A 13,664-nucleotide genomic window follows, 5' to 3' on the forward strand; every position below is an offset into this window, starting at 1 on the left:
CTTCCCTCTTTATTTATGGGTGGCTGAGGAGTCTTGTGCCAGCATGGATGTTCAGGAATTAGCTTCTCGTGTAGACCAGCTTGCTGCTAGGGCACAGGATATTTCTGATTATATTGTTCAGACTCCTGCTTTAGAGCCGAAGATTCCTACTCCTGATTTGTTTTTTGGTGATAGGTCCAAATTTTTGGGTTTTAAAAACAATTGTAAACTGTTTTTTGCTCTGAGACCGCGATCCTCCGGTGATTCCATTCAGCAGGTTAAAATTGTCATCTCCCTGCTGTGTGGCGATCCACAGGATTGGGCATTTTCCCTGGAATCTGGGAATCCGGCCTTGCTTAATGTAGATTCCTTTTTTCAGGCTTTAGGATTATTATATGATGAACCTAATTCTGTGGATCAAGCGGAGAAAACCTTGTTGGCCCTGTCTCAGGGTCAAGAGGCGGCAGAATTGTCAGAAATTTAGAAAATGGTCTGTGTTGACTAAATGGAATGATGATGCTTTGGCGGCAATTTTCAGAAAGGGTCTTTCTGAATCCGTTAAAGATGTTATGGTGGGGTTTCCCACGCCTTCCAGTCTGAGTGATTCTATGTCTCTGGCCATTCAGATTGATCGGCGCTTGCGGGAGCGTCAAACTGTGCGCGCTGTGGCGTCGCCCTTAGAGCAAAGTCCTGAGCCTATGCAGTGTGATAGGATTCTGTCTAGAACGGAACAACAAGGATTCAGATGTCAGAATAGGTTGTGTTATTATTGTGGCGACGCTTCTCATGTCATTTCAGTCTGCCCTAAGCGGACAAAAAGGATCGCTAGTTCATTTACCTTCAGTACTGTACAACCTAAATTTCTGTTATCGGTGTCCTTAATCTGCTCATTGTCATCATTTTCTGTCATGGCGTTTGTGGATTCAGGAGCCGCCTTGAACTTAATGGATTTTGAGTTTGCCAGGCGTTGTGGTTTTCCCTTGCAGCCTTTGCAGAACCCTATTCCTTTAAGGGGGATTGATGCTACACCTTTGTCTAAAAATAATCCCCAGTTTTGGACACAGGTGACCATGCACATGGCGCCAGCCCATCAGGAAGATTGTCGATTTCTGGTGTTGCATAATTTGCATGATGTTATCGTGCTGGGTTTCCCGTGGTTGCAGGTACATAATCCTGTGTTGGATTGGAAATTTATGTCTGTGACTAGTTGGGGTTGTCATGGGGTTCATAATGATGCTCCTTTGATGTCAATCTCCTCTTCTTCCTCTTCTGAAATTCCTGAGTTTTTGTCTGATTTTCAGGATGTAGTCGATGAGCCCAGGTCCAGTTCCCTTCCACCGCACAGGGACTGTGATTGTGCGATTCCAGGCAGTAAGTTTCCTAAAGGCCGACTTTTCAACCTGTCTGTGCCTGAACATACCGCCATGTGGAGTTATGTTAAGGAGTCTTTGGAGAAAGGGCATATTCGGCCATCTTCTTCACCGTTGGGAGCAGGTTTTTTTTTTGTTGCTAAGAAGGATGGCTCCTTGAGACCCTGTATTGATTATCGCCTCTTGAATAAGATCACGGTCAAGTTTCAATACCCTTTACCTTTGCTTTCCGATTTGTTTGCTAGGATTAAGGGGGCTAGTTGGTGTACGAAGATTGATCTTCGGGGGGCATATAATCTTGTTCGTATTAAGCAGGGTGATGAATGGAAAACTGCGTTTAATACGCCCGAAGGCCATTTTGAATACCTTGTGATGCCATTCGGGCTCACTAACGCTCCATCTGTTTTTCAATCCTTCATGCATGATATCTTCCGGACTTATATTGATAAATTCTTGATTGTATATTTGGACGACATTTTGATTTTTTCCGATGATTGGAAGTCTCATGTGGAACAGGTCAGGATGGTATTTCAGATCCTTCGTGACAATGCTTTGTTTGTGAAAGGGTCTAAGTGTCTCTTTGGAGTGCAGAAGGTATCTTTTTTGGGCTTTATTTTTTCTCTTTCATATATGGAGATGGATCCGGTTAAGGTTCAGGCCATTCATGATTGGATTCAACCCACATCCGTGAAGAGCCTTCAGAAATTTTTGGGTTTTGCAAATTTTTATCGCCGGTTCATTGCTAACTTCTCCAGCGTGGTTAAACCCTTGACTGATTTGACGAAAAAAGGCCCTGATGTGGCGAATTGGTCCTCTGCGGCTGTCTCTGCCTTTCAGGAGCTTAAACGCCGATTTACTTCTGCTCCGGTGTTGCGCCAACCAGATGTTTCTCTTCCGTTTCAGGTTGAGATTGATGCTTCTGAGATTTGGGCAGGGGCCGTTTTGTCTCAGAGAGATTCTGTTGGTTCTTTGATGAAACCGTGTGCCTTCTTCTCCCGCAAGTTTTCGCCTGCTGAACGCAATTATGATGTCGGCAATCGGGAGTTGTTGGCTATGAAGTGGGCGTTTGAGGAGTGGCGACATTGGCTTGAGGGAGCTAAGCACCGTATTGTGGTCCTGACCGATCATAAGAATTTGATTTACCTCGAGTCTGCCAAACGGCTGAGTCCTAGACAGGCTCGATGGTTCTTGTTTTTATCCCGTTTTGATTTCGTGGTTTCGTATCTTCCGGGTTCTACGAATATTAAGGCTGATGCCCTTTCTAGGAGTTTTTTGCCTGATTCTCCTGAGGTCCTTGAACCGGTCGGCATTCTGAAAGAAGGGGTGGTCCTTTCTGCCATTTCCCCTGATTTACGGCGGGTTCTTCAGGAATTTCAGGCTGATAGACCTGATCGCTGTCCTGTGGGGAAATTGTTTGTTCCTGACAGATGGACTAGTAGAGTGATTTCTGAGGTTCACTGTTCTGTGTTGGCTGGTCATCCTGGTATTTTTGGTACCAGAGATTTGATTGGTAGGTCCTTTTGGTGGCCTTCGTTGTCACGTGATGTGCGTTCTTTTGTGCAGTCCTGTGGGACTTGTGCGCGGGCCAAGCCTTGTTGTTCCCGTGCTAGTGGGTTACTTTTGCCATTGCCGGTCCCTGAGAGGCCCTGGACGCATATTTCTATGGATTTTATTTCTGATCTTCCGGTTTCCCAGAGGATGTCGGTTATCTGGGTTATTTGTGACCGGTTTTCTAAGATGGTTCATTTGGTGCCTTTGCCTAAATTGCCTTCCTCTTCAGAGTTGGTTCCGTTGTTTTTTCAGCATGTGGTTCGTTTGCATGGTATTCCGGAGAATATTGTGTCCGACAGAGGTTCCCAGTTTGTTTCTAGGTTTTGGCGGGCCTTTTGTGCTAGGCTGGGCATTGATTTGTCTTTTTCTTCTGCATTTCATCCTCAGACAAATGGCCAGACCGAGCGAACTAATCAGACTTTGGAGACTTATTTGAGATGCTTTGTGTCTGCCGATCAGGATGATTGGGTTGCCTTTTTGCCATTGGCCGAGTTTGCCCTTAATAATCGGGCTAGTTCGGCTACTTTGGTTTCGCCTTTTTTTTGTAATTTTGGTTTTCATCCTCATTTTTCTTCTGGGCAGTGTAGGGATTTCACTCACTCAGGTGCGACGGCTGACACTTAGGAGGCAGGTTCCAACAAAAGTTCAAAGGTTTATTGCTTCATAAACCAGTTTAGCATAAGCAGGAAAAACAAATAGCCTTTAACTCAGGCAAAAGGGAAAAAAACAAGTGTCCATTCCTTCAGGCTCAGTGCTGGAGCCTTAACACACTGGAGGCTAGCACCTCCACACATATCCACTGTGTTAAGCATTAGCCTGTCTTATATAGAGCTAACCACACCCAGTAACCCATCACATGTTTAGCCATGTGGTCTGACATCACCACAGGTCCTGGAACACATATATACATGGTTATGTGCATCAAAGAAATACTCCGGGCTACATGACAGCAACAAGCCATTTATGCGACACATATCTCCCGTCGACTACACACCCTTTAGCCATGCTACATACCTCCCCCTCTGCCTAAAGCCGTGGGGCTTGGCACTTTCCCTCACTAAACAAGGGATTCTTGATAGGGCATCCGCATTACCGTGCAGCTTTTCGGCCCTATGTTCCACATGGAAACTGAAGTCCTGCAGGGCTAAGAACCAACGGGTGACCCTAGCATTTCTACCTTTTGTTTCCCTCATCCTTCTAAGTGGGGCATGGTCAGATATTAGTCTGAATTTACGACCCAGCAGATAGTACCGTAACGTGTCCACCGCCCACTTTATGGCCAAACACTCTTTTTCTACGACTGAGTAGTTCTTCTCAGATGAGGACAGCTTTCTACTCAGATAGAGAACAGGATGCTCCTCCCCATGTAGCTCTTGGGAAAGGACTGCTCCTACCCCAACATCTGAGGCATCTGTCTGAAGAATAAATTCTTTCTTGAAGTCCGGGGCCATCAGAACGGGCTGCTTACATAGAGCCCCTTTCAACTCTTGTAAGGCTGACTCTGTCTCTTCGGACCATTTAATCATCACCGATTTTGTCCCCTTTAGCAGATCAGTCAGAGGCGCAGCCACTGTGGCGAAGTTCGGGATGAACCTCCTGTAATATCCCACGATTCCCAGAAAGGTTTTAACTTGCTTTTAGGAGAGTGGTTTCGGCCATGTTTGGATTGCCTCCACTTTCCTGATTTGGGGCTTTATTTCTCCACGACCCACTATATAGCCTAGGTATTTAGCTTCTTCCTTACCCAAGGCACACTTCTTCGGGTTTATTGTAAACCCCGCCTCTCTTAGAGCATCAAACACTGCTTGGACTTTCTCCAGATGACTCTCCCAGTCCGGGCTAAAGATGACGATATCATCCAGGTACGCAGCAGCGTATGCCTTATGGGGTGCAAGGACTCTATCCATAGCCCTCTGGAAGGTCGCCGGAGCTCCCTGTAGGCCAAACGGCATCCGGACATACTGGAAGCATCCATCAGGTGTCGAAAAGGCCGTCTTCTCCTTGGCTTCCTGTGCCATGGGGATCTGCCAATACCCCTTTGTCAAATCCAAGGTGGATATATATCTGGCATGCCCAAGCCTTTCGATGAGCTCATCAACGCGGGGCATGGGATAAGCGTCAAACTTGGAGACCTCATTCAACTTCCGATAGTCGTTGCAAAACCTCCACTCTCCATCAGGTTTTGGGACCAGGACAATTGGGCTTGACCAACCGCTCTTGGATTCCTCAATGACTCCAAGCTTCAACATACGCTCCACTTCCTTGGAGATAACTTCTCGACGAGCCTCAGGAATACGATAGGGCTTCACGTTCACCCGCACATGTGGCTCTGTTAGGACCTCGTGCTCTATGACCTTCGTGTGTCCTGGCAACTCTGAAAACAGGTCCCTGTTTTTCTGGAGTAACTCCCGGCACTGCTGTTTCTGGGTCTTCGATAGCGTCTCCCCTATAGTAACCGCTCCAACCTCACCTTCTGGGTTGCTTAACAACGATGGAGTCGCTAGCACCTCCACACATATCCACTGTGTTAAGCATTAGCCTGTCTTATATAGAGCTAACCACACCCAGTAACCCATCACATGATTAGCCATGTGGTCTGACATCACCACAGGTCCTGGAACACATATATATACATGGTTATGTGCAACAAAGAAATACTCCGGGCTACATTACAGCAACAAGCCACCTATGCGACACACATCTCCCGTCGACTACACACCCTTTAGCCATGCTACAGCAGGTTGAGCCTTCTGACTGTCCTGGTGTGGATTCTGTGGTTGACAGGTTGCAGCAGATTTGGGCTCATGTGGTGGACAATTTGGTGTTGTCTCAGGAGGAGGCTCAACGTTTTGCTAACCGTCGTCGGTGTGTTGGTTCCCGGCTTCGGGTTGGGGATTTGGTTTGGTTGTCTTCCCGTCATGTTCCTATGAAGGTCTCTTCCCCTAAGTTTAAGCCTCGGTTTATTGGTCCTTATAGGATTTCTGAGATTATTAATCCGGTGTCTTTTCGATTGGCGCTTCCGGCCTCTTTTGCTATCCATAATGTCTTCCATAGATCTTTATTGCGGAAATATGTGGTGCCCGTTGTTCCCTCTGTTGATCCTCCGGCCCCTGTTTTGGTTGATGGGGAGTTGGAGTATGTGGTTGAGAAGATTTTGGATTCTCTTTTTTCGAGGCGGAGGCTTCAGTACCTTGTCAAATGGAAGGGTTATGGCCAGGAGGATAATTCTTGGGTTTTTGCTTCTGATGTCCATGCTGTTGATCTTGTCCGTGCCTTTCATCTGGCTCGTCCTGATCGGCCTGGGGGCGCTGGTGAGGGTTCGGTGACCCCTCCTCAAGGGGGGGGGGGGTACTGTTGTGAATTCTGCTTTTGGGTTCCCTCCGGTGGTAGTAGGTGGTAATGCAGTTGTCCCTGGGTTGCAGTCCTGGTCAGGTGTGTCTGCTGATTGCAGTTCTGACTGGGGTATTTAGGTGTGCAGGATTCATTAGTCCTTGCCAGTTGTCAATTGTTGTTGGGAGGTGTAGGACCTCTGCCTGGTTCCTCCTGCCTTTCTGCCAAATCAGCAAAGATAAGTGTCTGTTTTTTTTTTCCTGTGCCACACATGCTGTGTGCTTCACAATTCAGTGCTATTCTTTGTGTTTTCTTGTCCAGCTTAGATTGTGTCAGTATTTTCTCAGTCTTGTTGGATTCTCTGGAGTGGCAGATATACATTCCATGTCTTTAGTTAGATTGTGGAACTTTTTGTATTATCTGTTGTGGATGTTTTTGGAAGGGTTTTAATACTGACCGCCTAGTAATCTGTCCTATCCTTTCCTATTTAGCTAGAGTGGCCTCTTTTGCTAAATCCTGTTTTCTACCTGCGTGTGTCTATTCTTCTCCTACTCAGTCATTATTCGTGGGGGGCTGCCTATCCTTTGGGGGTCTGCTCTGAGGCAAGATGGCATTCCTATTTCCATCTATAGGGGTCTTTAGTCCTCCGGCTGTGTCGAGGTGTCTAGGGTTTGTTAGGCACACCCCACGGCTACTTCTAGTTGCGGTGTTAGTTCAGGATTTGCGGTCAGTACAGGTTCCACTGACTCCAGAGAAAGTTTTCATGCGGCTCCAAGGTCACCAGATCATAACACCCCACATCCACCTCCGGGGGCTTCTCTGTCCTCATCTACATCCATAGACATTAATATGGAGAAAGTATGTGCCCCCCACATCCACCTCCGGGGGCTTCTCTGTCCTCTACATCCATAGACATTAATATGGAGAACAGTATGTGCCCCCCACATCCACCTCCGGGGGCTTCTCTGTCCTCATCTACATCCATAGACATTAATATGGAGAAAGTATGAGCCCCCCACATCCACCTCCGGGGGCTTCTCTGTCCTCATCTACATCTATAGACATTAATATGGAGAAAGTATGTGCCCCCCACATCCTCCTCCGGGGGCTTCTCTGTCCTCATCTACATCCATAGACATTAATATGAAGAAAGTATGTGCCCCCCACATCCTCCTCCGGGGGCTTCTGTGTCCTCATCTACATCCATAGACATTAATATGGAGAACAGTATGTTTTAAGATGTTTTTATTGCTGCAAAGTCAAAAGTTTCCATACACTAAGATTACTACGCCTTTAAACAATTCTGGACTGCACATATGATGTCATGGCTTTGGAAGCTTCTGATAGTTTTTTGTTGGCAATATCTGAGTTAATTACATATCGGTGGATTATTTTAATGCACACCTGAAACATACTCCTTTGTGCAGCTTCATGGGAAAGTCTCAAGAAATGAGCCAAGATATCAGGAAGATAATTGTGGACGTGCACAAGTCTGGCTCATCCTTGGGTACAATTTCAAGATACCTAAAGGTGCCTTGTTCATCTGTACAAACAAGATGGGAATATCCAGCTATCATAGCGCTCAGGGAGGAGACTGGTTCTGTGTCCCAGAGATGAACATGCTTTGGTCCGACATGTGCATATCAACTGCAAAAGACTTTAAGATGATGGCAGAAGCAGGTAAGATTGTGTCAATATCCACAGTGAAACAAGTACTGTATCAACATGGGCTGAAAGGCCACTCTGCCAGGAAAAAGCCATTACTCCAAAAGAAACATAAAAAGGCCAGATTAATGTTTGCAAATGCACACAGGAACAAAGAGCTTAATTTCTGGAGACATCCTGTGGTCTGATGAAGCTAAAATTGAACTTTTGGGGCATAATGACCATTGTTACATTTGGAGGAAAAAGGGAAAAACTTGGAAGCCTAAGAACACCATCCCCACTGTGAAACACGGGGGTGGCAGCATCATGTTGTGGGTGCCATATCTGGATGATTTTTTAGTGATCGGCAGGATAGAACACGACAGCAGTTCTCAACTAAAGCACATGCAGGCCACTATGTCAAGACTCAGTTGCAAGATAAAATCGCGAAGTCGAGGCTGCAGCCCCTGAAGGTTCAATCCTTCTTAGTGCTTATTTTGGACTTAGAGGCAGGTCTGTGTCCTGCCAGAAGAGGATAGAATTATAGTCCTAGTGTCAGCAGTGTTAACCAATCCAATCATGTCCCTGAGGAAAGCTATGTCCCTATTAGGATCATTAACATCATGCATTCCAGCCGTACGGTGGGCCCAGTGTCATTCCAGGGCCTTGCAGCAGGATGTCCTAGAGGGAGAAAGGAGCTTGCTGGATGCCTAGAGGGGAAGATTATGCTCTCCCAGGAAGCGGTAGACTCCATGACCTGGTGGTGGGATCCAAGGAATCTGTCTCGGGGAATTCCATGGTCCTACCAGATATCAGACGTGATCATGATGGATGCAAGTGCAAAAGGATGGGGCGCGCATCTCAGGGACCACATAGTCAAGGGGATCTGGTCAGAGGCTGAAGTGGGTCTTTCCTCAAACTACAAGGAGCTCCTGGCAATAAAGCCAGTAATAGTTTATTCCCCATTTGGAAGGAAACCATGTTCGCCTAGTGTCGGGCAACCGAACTTCAGCTGCCTATTTCAATCACTGGGGGGGGGGGGTTGGGGGGGGCAAAAGATCCCGACCCCTAATGTGGCTAGTGCGAGAAATTTTCCAGGTTATGGAGGAACATCATCTTCAACTATTGGCACTACGCATAAAGGGAATGGAAAACGAGGAAGCAGATTTTCTCAGACGGACAACCATAAAATGGGGAATAGGAACTGAATCCGTTCAATTTTCCAGCAGATCGTGAATCTTTGGGGACAGATGGAAATAGACTTGTTTGCCAACAGAAAGAACAGACAAAAATCTTCTGCTCTCCAAGAGAAAAACCATACGCAGTGGACGCACTACAGATTCATTGGGGTTTCCAACTGGATTATGCATTTTTCCCTGTTAATGTGGATTCCGGCAGTTCTGAGGAAGATTCAGGAGGAAGGAGCAGATGTCATTATAATTGCTCCATTTTGGCCCAAGAGACTGCGAGGAGGATGTCCTTGTCAGATCCTTGGATTCTCCCAGATGTTTCGGGTCTCCTTAGGCAAGGCCTGGAATTACATCCTCAGAAGTCAGGTCTACATTTGACGGTTTGGATTTTGAGAGGTTGCTCCTAGCACGGAAAGGATTCTCCCGGCCTTAGTCGCTACCCACTGACACTTTTTTGGTAAAATAAATACCAATATTGTGAGTGTGGCTGGTTTCTCTCTACTTGATACATTGGAGTTTTCCAGCCCAGCCTGCATCTCCTGGACTACTGAGCGTGCTTATCTTTTCCTACTGGATAGTGGGGCAGGAGTCAATAAGGCGGATGCTCAGTTCGCTCCTACTGTCCTAATGGATAGTGGAGCAGGAGCTGATTTGGTGGATGCTGGGTTCGTTCCTATTGTCTGGATTTGAACCCAGCAGCTCCTGTGCATCAGACAGCAGCTCTTCCATCTGAGCTATTCAGCTCGCCGGACAGGTCTGTGCTATCCCAAGTACTTGTACCTATGTTGTTTGCGATGTCTCCACCCTGAGTTTCTGATTGGCTCATCCTGATTGAACACCCTATGTAAACCTGGCCTTGCTCTCCCTTTCTTGTGAGATTATTGAGCTTCCCATCCTCTAGTCAGGCTTCCTTCACCTGCTTCTTATCCTGAAGATACTACATTGCTGCTCCTGTGTACCGACTTCTGGCTATCCCTGACTATGCTACCTGCCGGTGCTGCCCCTGGTGGTTACTATATCACTACTCCAAACCTCCATAACAGAATAATCTCGCACACAAAATGGAGTCTGTTGTAGCTCAACTGAGGCAACAAGTTGCTGAACTTTAGAATTTTGGTACCACCTACCAAGAAAAATTTTCTAAGTTGCAAACACAGGTGCTGGGTCAGCAAAAGGAAATTATTGAGTTTCAGAGGCAACTTCTGGATTTGCGCAACTCAGGCTCGGAATCAAACGCACGCATGCTGCTGCCTGGAAAGTTCAGTGGGGATCGCTATCATTACCGTGGGTTCCTTAATGTCGTATCTATTTCCAGATGCATCCTTCTCCATTTACCAGTGACAGGAAAAAGGTTGTTTATCATTAATCTCCTGACTGATTAGGCTCTTGCATGGACCTTGCCTTATGTTGAGAATAACTGACCTCCTAAATGACTTGCTTTCCTTCATCACGGCTATCGACCAAGTGTTTGATGACCCGAATCGTTGTGCTACAACCAAGATGCATAACCTACTTCAAGGGCTGTGCTCTGTAGCTGAATATACCTCCGAATTCCGCCGCTGGGTGGCAGACACTACATGGAATTTGGCTGCCCAGAGAAGTCAATTTCACTGAGGATTATCCGAGCTAATAGATGAACTTGCAAAGGTCGAGACTCCTGATAATTTGGAGGACTTTATTCAGCTATACATCCGAATTGATCAGAGACTCACTGAACGAAGGAAAGGCTGTGAGTGTTTGGAAACAACCCCTAACTACTCAATCAGCATTAAAACACCAACAAGAAATGGAAAGAGTTCCTGAACCTATGCAAATCGATGTAATCCGTAAGACCTCTGCAGTAGAGAAGGAGAGGCGGCATACAGAGAATCTGTGTAACTATTGTGGGGGCTCTGGACATTCTGCCATTAAAGGGAACCTGTCACCACGTTTTTGGAAGATGGGATAAAAATAGCGTTAAATAGGGGCAGAGGTGGGCGTTACATTAGTGTGTGTGTTATGCGTTTATTACCCACCTAAGTTGCCGAAATAACTTTGCAAAGTCTCCGTTTTCGCCTGTCAATCAGGCTGGTCAGGTCACATGGGCGTGGTGTCTTCACCCAGATTTGGCGTAGTTTTCCGTTGGTGGCGTAGTGGTGTGCGCATGCCCAAAGTCCGGAATCCTCTTCCAGGGGATTTAAAATAGCGCGGTGTTCGTTATTGCATTGGTGATCGGTGGGCGCGGCCATCTTCCTTTGGCCGCGCGTGCGCAGAAGCGGCGCTCTGCTGGCCGCGGCTTCAGGAAAATGGCCGCGGGATGCCGCGCGTGCGCAGATGGATATCGCACGGCCATTTTCCTGAAGCCGCGGCCAGCAGAGCGCCGCTTCTGCGCACGCGCGGCCAAAGGAAGATGGCCGCGCCCACCGATCACCAATGCAATAACGAACACCGCGCTATTTTAAATCCCCTGGAAGAGGATTCCGGACTTTGGGCATGCGCACACCACTACGCCACCAACGGAAAACTACGCCAAATCTGGGGGAAGACAACGCCCATGCGACCTGACCAGCCTGATTGACAGGCGAAAACGGAGACTTTGCAAAGTTATTTCGGCAACTTAGGTGGGTAATAAACGCATAACACACACACTAATGTAACGCCCACCTCTGCCACTATTTAACGCTATTTTTATCCCATCTTCCAAAAACGTGGTGACAGGTTCCCTTTAACTGTCCTAATAAAAGGACCATAGCCTTCACAAATGCCAGGACTGAAAGCGATTTAGACCTCTTTGAACGGCGAGTACCAGTTCTGCAGACCATCTTGTTAGTAATGCAGGATACAAGCGAAGAGCAATCACCATGATCTCATTTTGTCATTTCCATACAAGTCATAATTGGGAGCCAAAAAATACAATGCTTTGCCATGTTAGATTCTGGAGCAGGAGGGAATTTCATGAACACTTGATGATAACATTGCAAGTAGGACTAAATCCATGCCAATCAATATTGAAACTGCACAGATCGCCTTTATCGTCTGGACCTGTTACGAGACAATCGAACTGGAAATCTGTATTGAACTGAATGATCACGAAGCGGTTAGTTTTCACCTTATTTCATCTCCAAAATTTCCAGTTATTCTAGAAATTCCCTAGTTTTCAATCCATAACTAGTGATGAGGGAGTGTACACGTTGCTCGGGTTTTCCCAAGCACGCTCGGGTGATCTCCGAGTGTTTGTTATTGCTCAGAGATATAGTTTTCGTCGCCTCAGTTGCATGATTTACGGCTGCCAGATACATGAATACATGTGGGAATTCCCTAAGGCTGGGTTCACATTGCAGTTAATGGTGTCCGTTAGACGGACTACGTTACACCGCGACATAAACGCGGTGTAACGCAGTCCGTTACGGCCGCCATTGCTATGTTGAACGCATCAATAGTGCATGCCCACAATGGGCGTGCGCTAGGAATATGCAGTCATTGATTGACGGACCCTGAGACGCGGGCTGCAGCATTTCCGGGTCCGTCACTGCTAGCGCAGATAGAGCTAGCAGATGCTCTATCTGCGCTAGCGCGATGTAAACGTTGGCACTTGCGTTAACAGCAGCCCGTTAGCGTATGTGCTGAACGGGCTGCTGCTAACGCAGTGTGAACCCAGCCTAACAAACAGGCATTCCTCACATGTATTCAGCGTATCTGGCAGCCATAAATCATGCAACTGAGGCGATGAAAACTATATATCTGAGCAATAACAAATACTCGGAGATCACCCGAGCGTGCCCAGGAAAACCCGAGCAACGTGTACACTCGCTCGTCACTATAACCCATATATCAACTGGGCATCGAGGACCATTCACATGTGGTAAAGAGCTGTGATAGAGAATGCAAGTGAGCATTCGAAACGCGTCCTGCTCCCTTGCCCTATACAAATAGCAGCCAACAGCACTTCAGTGTAGGGGTGCACGTTTCATTCCAATGGCCCAATTGGAGAATAAACAGTTCAGTACAAAAAAAGAACATCCCATCCAGGTGATGAAAGAATCAAGAAGACTTTAATGTGCCATGATCCTTTTTTGGACTGGATTGCTCCCTTTTGGTTGTCTATGCAACCTTTGTAATTTATAATGGACATAAAATAAAACTATTTTACCAGACGCTGGTACAACTTTTTTTTCCATTGATGACCATTACCTTTCCTCTGAGTAATGTATCTGCTTCCAAACAAATTCAAATTTACAAGATTTCTCATCAGTGTTGATAAACTACCACCTCAGTACCAGCAGTTCAGTGAGGTCTGCAGTAAGAAGAAAGTCGATCAACTGCCTCCTCATCGTCCTTACGACTGTCCCATTGAATTGCTTCCTGGAGCGTCCAGTTTGGGCAAATTTACAATCTTTCGGATACAGAATTGAAAGTACTAAAGAAATACCTAGACTAAAACTTAGAGAAAGGCTTCATCCAGCCTTCTTCTTGAGCTTGAGCACCATTGTTTTTGTAGAAAAGAAGGACAACCCTGCGGCCATGTATTGATTATAGAGAAATCAATAAAATTACCATTAAGAATTGCTATCCACTCCCCCTAATTCCGGAGCTGCTGGAGAGACTCTGTTCTGCCGGCATT

This window comes from Ranitomeya variabilis, chromosome 2 (assembly GCF_051348905.1).
Source record: "Ranitomeya variabilis isolate aRanVar5 chromosome 2, aRanVar5.hap1, whole genome shotgun sequence".
Classification (NCBI taxonomy): domain Eukaryota; kingdom Metazoa; phylum Chordata; class Amphibia; order Anura; family Dendrobatidae; genus Ranitomeya; species Ranitomeya variabilis.